The sequence below is a fragment of the Caretta caretta genome, chromosome 28 (assembly GCF_965140235.1).
Source record: "Caretta caretta isolate rCarCar2 chromosome 28, rCarCar1.hap1, whole genome shotgun sequence".
Classification (NCBI taxonomy): domain Eukaryota; kingdom Metazoa; phylum Chordata; order Testudines; family Cheloniidae; genus Caretta; species Caretta caretta.
The window spans coordinates 4,673,619-4,681,227 of NC_134233.1; the positions used below are offsets into that span (position 1 = coordinate 4,673,619).

Below are 7,609 nucleotides of genomic sequence, written 5' to 3' on the forward strand. Positions count from 1 at the left end.
CACACATTCTACAAGGGAATCCAAAGTCAGAGCAGTGGCGTTCAGTGAAGGGTAGCTGCTCTCTTTGAACATCCTGATAGATGAAATAAAGGACTGGGGGTCATCATTAAAAGTACCTTAAATGGGAGCTCAATCCCCAAAGCTATGATTGCCGAATCAGGAAAAAACAAGAAAGTATGTCGTCTCAGGGATTGGCATATTCAAGTTTACAAGAGAGACGATAAAGACTGGCCATGACGTAGAAAAATCAAAATTCAAGTTTGCCAGTAAGAAAAGAGCCTGAGTAATAGTCAGCTAAAGAATGGAAGTGTTGGGAACACTGGGGCATGGCCACTAGGTAACTCGAGGGGATGGAAGACCACGAGTGTCGATGAAGCCCCCTCGCACTAGGCCCCGGTGTCCTTGCCCCCCCCCCCCCCCCCGCCTGGAGGCACTCGCAGCAGCTCTGCGTGCTAGGCCCAAGTGTCCTTGGCCCCCCCGCCTGGAGGCACACACAGCAGTTATGCTGAGAATCTGCAACAGTATGTTGCAGAGTCAGACTGCCTGAAACTAAGCAAGGCCAAACGGGAGATATGGAAGAACAATGCTGAATAAAGCAGCTTTATGTATAGTTTAACAAATAATACAGAGAATCAGGGAACTAGCTGGGAACTGGATTGGCTGGCTATATGGATACTTGGGACAGCTTGCTATTGGATAAGTATGCTGGGAAAAAGGATGTATAAAAGCCTGTGTAACTTCCTGCTCTGTTGTGCAGGATTTGAGATTTTATTCTCCCTGTACCTTTTTGCAGCTGCAAATAAACTTTTCTGCTTCTCCACCCCGTTGTGATTATTGGGTGTAGCACACCGGGTAACGAACCAACTCAAGCTGTTGTTCAGCCTCTCGGCACTGGGTGCCGGCAACAGCTTTTGGCGTCCCTGGGTGGGCGACGAGGCTGCAATTTAGCCTTGCCCGGACCCCTCCTGGAGGTCGAGGATTGCAGCGAGAACCGACGCCCAGCGCGCACCGGTGAGTTCATCGGGGGCCTCGGAGGAGACGCGATTTGATCGACCCCAGAGGGCACAACGGTGCAACGCACTCATATAGTGGAGAAGCTGTTGTGGACGGCGGTGAAGAACCGGTCCCTTAGACATGGGGGAGGAGCAGCTGCAGGCCACGGTGAAGAACCGGACCCTTGGATAAGGTAGGAACCTATTAAAATCCGGATTATATGCTCTGTTGGAACCTGGGGACGCCCAGAGTTACCCTGTAGGTATGGGACAGGGACAGAGCTCAGAGGTTAGGGCATGGTGTACGCCCCTAGAGTGCATTCTAGCAAACTGGAAGGTATTTGGTGCGGATCCAATGACTAAGAGCCAATTAAAACGATTCTGTACAGTTGACTGGCCTCAATATCAACTAGAGGACCAGGAGTGGTGGCCACCAGGAGGGTCAATTAATTACAACACGATCCTCCAATTAGTTTTGTTTTGTCAGTGAATGGGTAAATGGAATGAACATATGTATGCGCATTTGTTTCTGACTTTATGTACTCGACCAGATATTTTACAGCGCTGTAATCTGACTCCGACTGGTTCGGTAGCAGCTAATGTTAGTCCCCAGACCCCCACCCCCACTGTAATGGCAGAGCCGGTGTCCCCTTCGGCCCCCACATCCCCACCTTATAAGGGTAGGATGCCTCGGGTTACAGAGATTGCCTCCTCGGTGGGACTCTATCCTTTGCTTACCGAGACGGTTGTGGCTTGCCCAGGGGCAGACGGACGTCAGGCTACCACTATGCAAGTTTAAACCCATGTGCCATTCAATCCAATAGACTTAGCAGCTTTTAAAACACAGGCTGGGGAATTCTCAACGAACCCAAGCAGGTTTATTTCAGTCTTTGAGCGGTGCCTCAGTAGTCACAAGCCGATTGAGACGACTGTAATATCCTCCTGAGAACCCTGTTGTCTGAGGTGGAGAGGGATCAGGTTACAGCTAAGGCAAGGGGAGCGTCAGCTTTCAAGCGAAAGAAAGGAAGCTATCTGTCAAGTTCCTACCCCAAGTAACCGTAAGCGGCTCAGGGCATTTCTGGATATGGCAGGCTTTTGCAGGATATGGATCCCAGAGTTTGGACTGTGGGCTAAACCCCTGTATGACTGTGTAAAAGGAGCAGATCATGACCCCTTCTATTGAACCCCAGAGGCTGACAGGGCATTTAAAATCCTGAAAAGAAACTTGATGGAAGCCCCGGCTCTGGGCCTGCCAGATCTCTCTAAGCCGTTTCAGTTGTATGTACATGAACGAAGGGGGGTGGCCCTAGGAGTGCTTACACAGCTGTTAGGAGCATGGAAGCGTCCTGTGGCTTATTTTTCTAAGCAATTGGATCAGGTTGCAAAGGGTTGGCCGGCATGTTTACGGGCGGTCGCAGCTACTGCCCTATTGCTTGAGGAAGCCGAGAAGCTAACATTGGGAGGGGTTATGCAAATCTATACTCCCCATATGGTCCGAGCCTTATTGGATGCAAAGGGAGGGCTTTGGCTCACCCAGGCTCCATTGCTCGGTACCAGGCTAAGCTGTTAGAGAACTCTGAAGTCACCCTACAGCCTTGCCCCTCCCTTAATCCAGCCACCCTCTTGCCAGAAACAGAGGAACAGAAACATGACTGTTTAGAGATCATAGATGTCCAGTACTCCAGCCGTCCGGATTTAAAGGATGCACCCGTCCCAAATGCAGATTATGAGTGGTACACTGATGGTAGCAGTACTGTAATAGATGGGCAAAGGAGGGCGGGTTATGCTGTTGTGACCCTCCATGACACTGTGGAAGCTGAAGGTTTGCCTGCTGGGACCTCTGCCCAGCTTGCCGAACTAATAGCCCTGACCCGTGCACTTGAACTGTCAAAAGGAAAGCGGGTCAACATTTTTACTGATTCAAAGTATGCTTTTGGTGTGCTGCATGCTCATGCTGGCCTATGGAAGCAAAGGGGAATGCTGACAGCCCAAGGCTCCCCAGTCAAGTAAGGGCCCCAAATCCTCCGGCTCCTAGAAGCCATACAACTTCCCTCGGAAGTGGCGGTGGTACACTGTAAAGCCCATCAAAGGGAGGATCAAGATGTGGCCAGAGGTAACGCCCGGGCAGATAGAGAGGCTAAGCATGCTGCCACCCTGCCATCCCCTCAGGCTGAGAACGCCCATATGCATGCCCTTATCCCATCAGTAGGGGAGCTTCCAACCCCTCAGTACTCTGGGGAGGAGAGACAGCTAACTGACAAACTCAGTCTCCGGGAAAAGGAGGGATGGCTCCATTCCCCAGAAGGGAAGGTCCTCTTACCAAAGGGCCTAATCCGGCCAGTGCTGCAGAAACTACATCAAACCACTCATGCTGGCAGGGAAACACTTATCCAGCTAATGGGAAAATACTTTATCACTTCCGGACTCCGACCCCTGGCTGCCCAGGTACAAGCGGACTGCTTAGTCTACCAAAAGAATAACCCCCGACTGGGACATCCTGTGCCACCAGCTGCCCTAGAACCCACTCCGGGCCCCGGACAAGTGTGGCAAATAGACTTTACTGAGTTTCCCCGGACCCAAGGGTTCAAATATCTCCTTGTTATAGTGGATCGGTTCAGCGGATGGCCAGAAGCCTTCCCATGCTGTAACTGCACTGCCAGGACAGTGGCCCTCAAGTTTGTTAAGGAGCTCATTCCTCGCTTTGGACTCCCCCTGTGGATGGAATCTGACAATGGGACACACTTCACGTCAAAAATCATTCAAAGCATCTCACATGCCTTACAGATCCCCTGGAAACTCCATACACCCTGGAGACCGCAAGCCAGTGGTGTAGTGGAGCATACCAATCAGACCCTTAAACGGCATCTCTCAAAAGTGTGCCAAGAAGCCTCACTGCAATGGCCTAATGCTTTGCCCCTCGTCCTACTCCGTATCCGCGTTCTCCCAAAGGGTAGATTAGGGCTCAGTCCCTTTGAAATTATGTTTGGAAGGGCATGGCCCATGAATGGCACCCCGGTTCTGTCAGGGGAATGGGAGTTGGGTAATGTTTTTTTGTCACAGTATATGTGTTCCCTGTCTGCTGTTCTCTTGTCTCTTCACAGGCATACCAAGGATTCCCAGCCTCTCCCCTTGGACTCTCCCGTTCACTCCTTACAGCCCGGTGACTCTGTGCTTGTTCGTACCTGGAAAGACGAGCCTCTCCAGGAAAAGTGAAAAGGACCCTATACCGTCCTGCTGATCTCCCATACAGCGGCAAAGATCGAGGGACACAAGAACTGGATCCATCACTCTCGTCTGAAGGCAGTACCTGCCCCCTCGTCAGCAGAACAGTGGACCGTCCAACCTGCTGACTCCTCATCTAGTGACGATCTCGGGCTAAAGCTACTGTTTAAAAGACACAAATATCGGGCACCTTAATGCTAAAATGGGCCCACCCAGGTATTGGAGACCTTGGGTTGGGAAGACTTTGGTAATAATTAATTGGGTAACATTGTTATTCTTTGTATTGGTATTTCCAAACTGTGCATATCGGGAGCATAACTCCTTTGTTTTGCTTGCGCACCATGTTGCTAATTTAACAAACTAGACTGATTGCTGGGTATGTGCTCCGACTCCACTGTCCCCAAGACGGGAATGCCCCTTGACATGCTGCCCTTGACCCTAGCAGAATTAGCCACCACCAAAGAGCAGGAAAGAACGAACTCACCGTTCTGGAACAAGACCTCTTTACAGCAAGCCACCTATCAGGACCAGGAGTATTCAGTTGCAGTACTCACTAAGGGAGTGTTATGTTTTACCCGAAACCAATCTGATCCCTATGGGCATCCTGTGGGAAAGAGCTCCTGTGTTATTACACAGTGGGCTGATGGGTATTGGATAAAGACCAACAGGGGAGGCCAACAGTGTGGGTGTAATGGTTGCTCCCCTTTTAGGGAAACACTTACAAATAATCTTACCACAAAAAAGGGGTTTGGAAATGTAACTTGCCGTCCAGTTAATATCTCCAATGTAGCAAGCCAATGGTGGGTTTGTAGTGGTCCCTATGGCGAGTGTAATTTGAACGGGACAATTAGAAACGCCCCCACTTGTACCCAATCAGGAGGATGGGATGCCCCCCTAGGGGCATATGACCTGTTTGGAAAAGCAGCCCTAAATATCCCAGGAATCCCCTTAAGAAACAGTCCTTACTGGGCCCTACAGGGTCACTATTTTGTATGTGGCCGCAAGGCTTACAAGGTGCTGCCAGCCAACTGGACAGGTAGCTGTTATATAGCTCATGGAGTTCCTCATCTTTCCATAACTGCCACACTGCCCAAAGGAAAGATTAGAAATGCCCGAGACACCTCTGTTGAGTCACGAGAAAAGACCCTGCGGCGACTGACTAAGGCATTGGAGGGCAATATGAAGAATCCCCTCACAACCGAGAAGCTGGTAGGGTGCGCTGTACTGGGAATAGCGCCACTGTTTACCGGGCCAGCCATGGCATGCATAGGCCGCTATACTGTAAGCCTGCAGATGGTACTTGAGAAAGTGGCCTTAAAGTTAGAGGACTCGGTTAGTGATTTAGGGTCAGCAGTAAAAACATTAAATAAAGAGGTACAGCAGCTCAGGACGTTTTCCCTCCAAAACAGGCTGGCTTTGGACTATCTCTTGGCATCCCAAGGAGGGGTTTGTGCCCTCATCGGGCCCCGATGTTGTGTATATGTAAATGATAGCAGTTATGAGATCTATGAAAAGGTGGTACAGGCTGAGGCCCATGCCCGAGCCGGAGCACAGGTTGCCTATACTGCCCCAGAAAACGATTGGTTGCAGACCTTGTTTTCAGGCTGGGGTTTGTCGTCTTGGCTTGGTGGTTTATTTAGCCTGCTATTGAAATTTTTCTTTACTGTATTGATTGTATTACTGGTATTATGCTGTGCAGTATCATGTGTTAGGGCCCTTTTGCAAAAGTTAATAAGTCATTCTCTTCAGGGCTATCACAAAGTGCTTATGCAAAGTCATATTGTAAAGAAATAAGTAGCCCAAGTGAGAAAACTCAGAGCCAAGGCTGTTGAGTGTTCTCAAAGGGGGGAGTTGTTGGGAACACTGGGGCATGGCCACTAGGTAACTCGAGGGGATGGAAGACCACGAGTGTCGATGAAGCCCCCTCGCACTAGGCCCCGGTGTCCTTGCCCCCCCCCCTGCCTGGAGGCACTCGCAGCAGCTCTGCGTGCTAGGCCCAAGTGTCCTTGGCCCCCCCGCCTGGAGGCACACACAGCAGTTATGCTGAGAATCTGCAACAGTATGTTGCAGAGTCAGACTGCCTGAAACTAAGCAAGGCCAAACGGGAGATATGGAAGAACAATGCTGAATAAAGCAGCTTTATGTATAGTTTAACAAATAATACAGAGAATCAGGGAACTAGCTGGGAACTGGATTGGCTGGCTATATGGATACTTGGGACAGCTTGCTATTGGATAAGTATGCTGGGAAAAAGGATGTATAAAAGCCTGTGTAACTTCCTGCTCTGTTGTGCAGGATTTGAGATTTTATTCTCCCTGTACCTTTTTGCAGCTGCAAATAAACTTTTCTGCTTCTCCACCCCGTTGTGATTATTGGGTGTAGCACACCGGGTAACGAACCAACTCAAGCTGTTGTTCAGCCTCTCGGCACTGGGTGCCGGCAACAGAAGGGACCAGTTTACCCAGGAAGTTACAAGAGCCTTTATTAAAATGGAGAGCTACTTTTGTCCTTCTGTCTGCTTGCTTCTGGCAAAGGTTGACTCCGGAATAGAGGGGGAATCTCTTGGGGTCCAGCAGCTCTGCTGGCTTGGGAAAGTGTGCACTGCATCACCCACTCCTCCCTGTGTGAGACAATCTCTGTGCCTCTGTTTCGACAGTTCAAAACCCTTAAAAATATCTTTCTTTACAGCTCAATACAGAAATTGCCAGAACCTAGTCCTGTACTTTTTTCTTTAAAAACAAACAATGAAATGGGGATGTTTGCACGACAATGATATGAACCGATGTCTGTATTTTTATATCTTTAGATGCCCAACAAATACATAAAAATCTGCATGAAAATAACAATTAGTAAGTTTGCAAAACTGAGCAATGGAAAGTTCGGAAATGCCAGGATTCAGGGAGTCTGAGTACTGTGCACGTGCATTTTGACACAGTCTTTGAATTGCATAATGGTAGTATTTTTTTCCACAGGCCCCTCATTCAGTGACCATTGAAGTGTTGTTTGTTGTTTGCCTTCCGACACTGTGTACATACTTCTGCAACGTGAACACATCAAGTCAGGTTCCAGGTCGCAGTCCTTCTCTTCCAGGGGCTCAGTGGCCAGGGCCCAGTATATCTAAAATATCAGGTAAATCCCTGGGATTAGGGGTGTGGCTGACAGGGCCTATTTCTCAGGCACCATGAAGTGTTCTACTGTAAGGATGAGGCTTGTCTGTGCAGTAGATAGAGCTTTCTCAGGGGACAGTCTGTGACAGGAGAACAAACTCCCATGTCATTGCGAGGCTATTAGAGAGACAAGGTGGGGGAGGGATAGGGTGACCAGATAGTGAGTATGAAAAATCGTGATGGGGGTGGGGTGGGATTGATAGGTGCCTAAACCCCGAATATCTGGAC

General features: G+C 49.5%; 1 long non-coding RNA gene across 1 annotated transcript; it reads left to right on the plus strand.

Moving 5' to 3' along the window:
- The first annotated feature begins 309 nt into the window (after positions 1-309).
- Positions 310-6,572, plus strand: LOC142070293 (uncharacterized). Its single transcript, XR_012666258.1, has 2 exons — positions 310-1,186; positions 4,094-6,572. It is a non-coding gene; the product is annotated as an uncharacterized LOC142070293 (long non-coding RNA).
- The last annotated feature ends 1,037 nt before the right edge of the window (positions 6,573-7,609 follow it).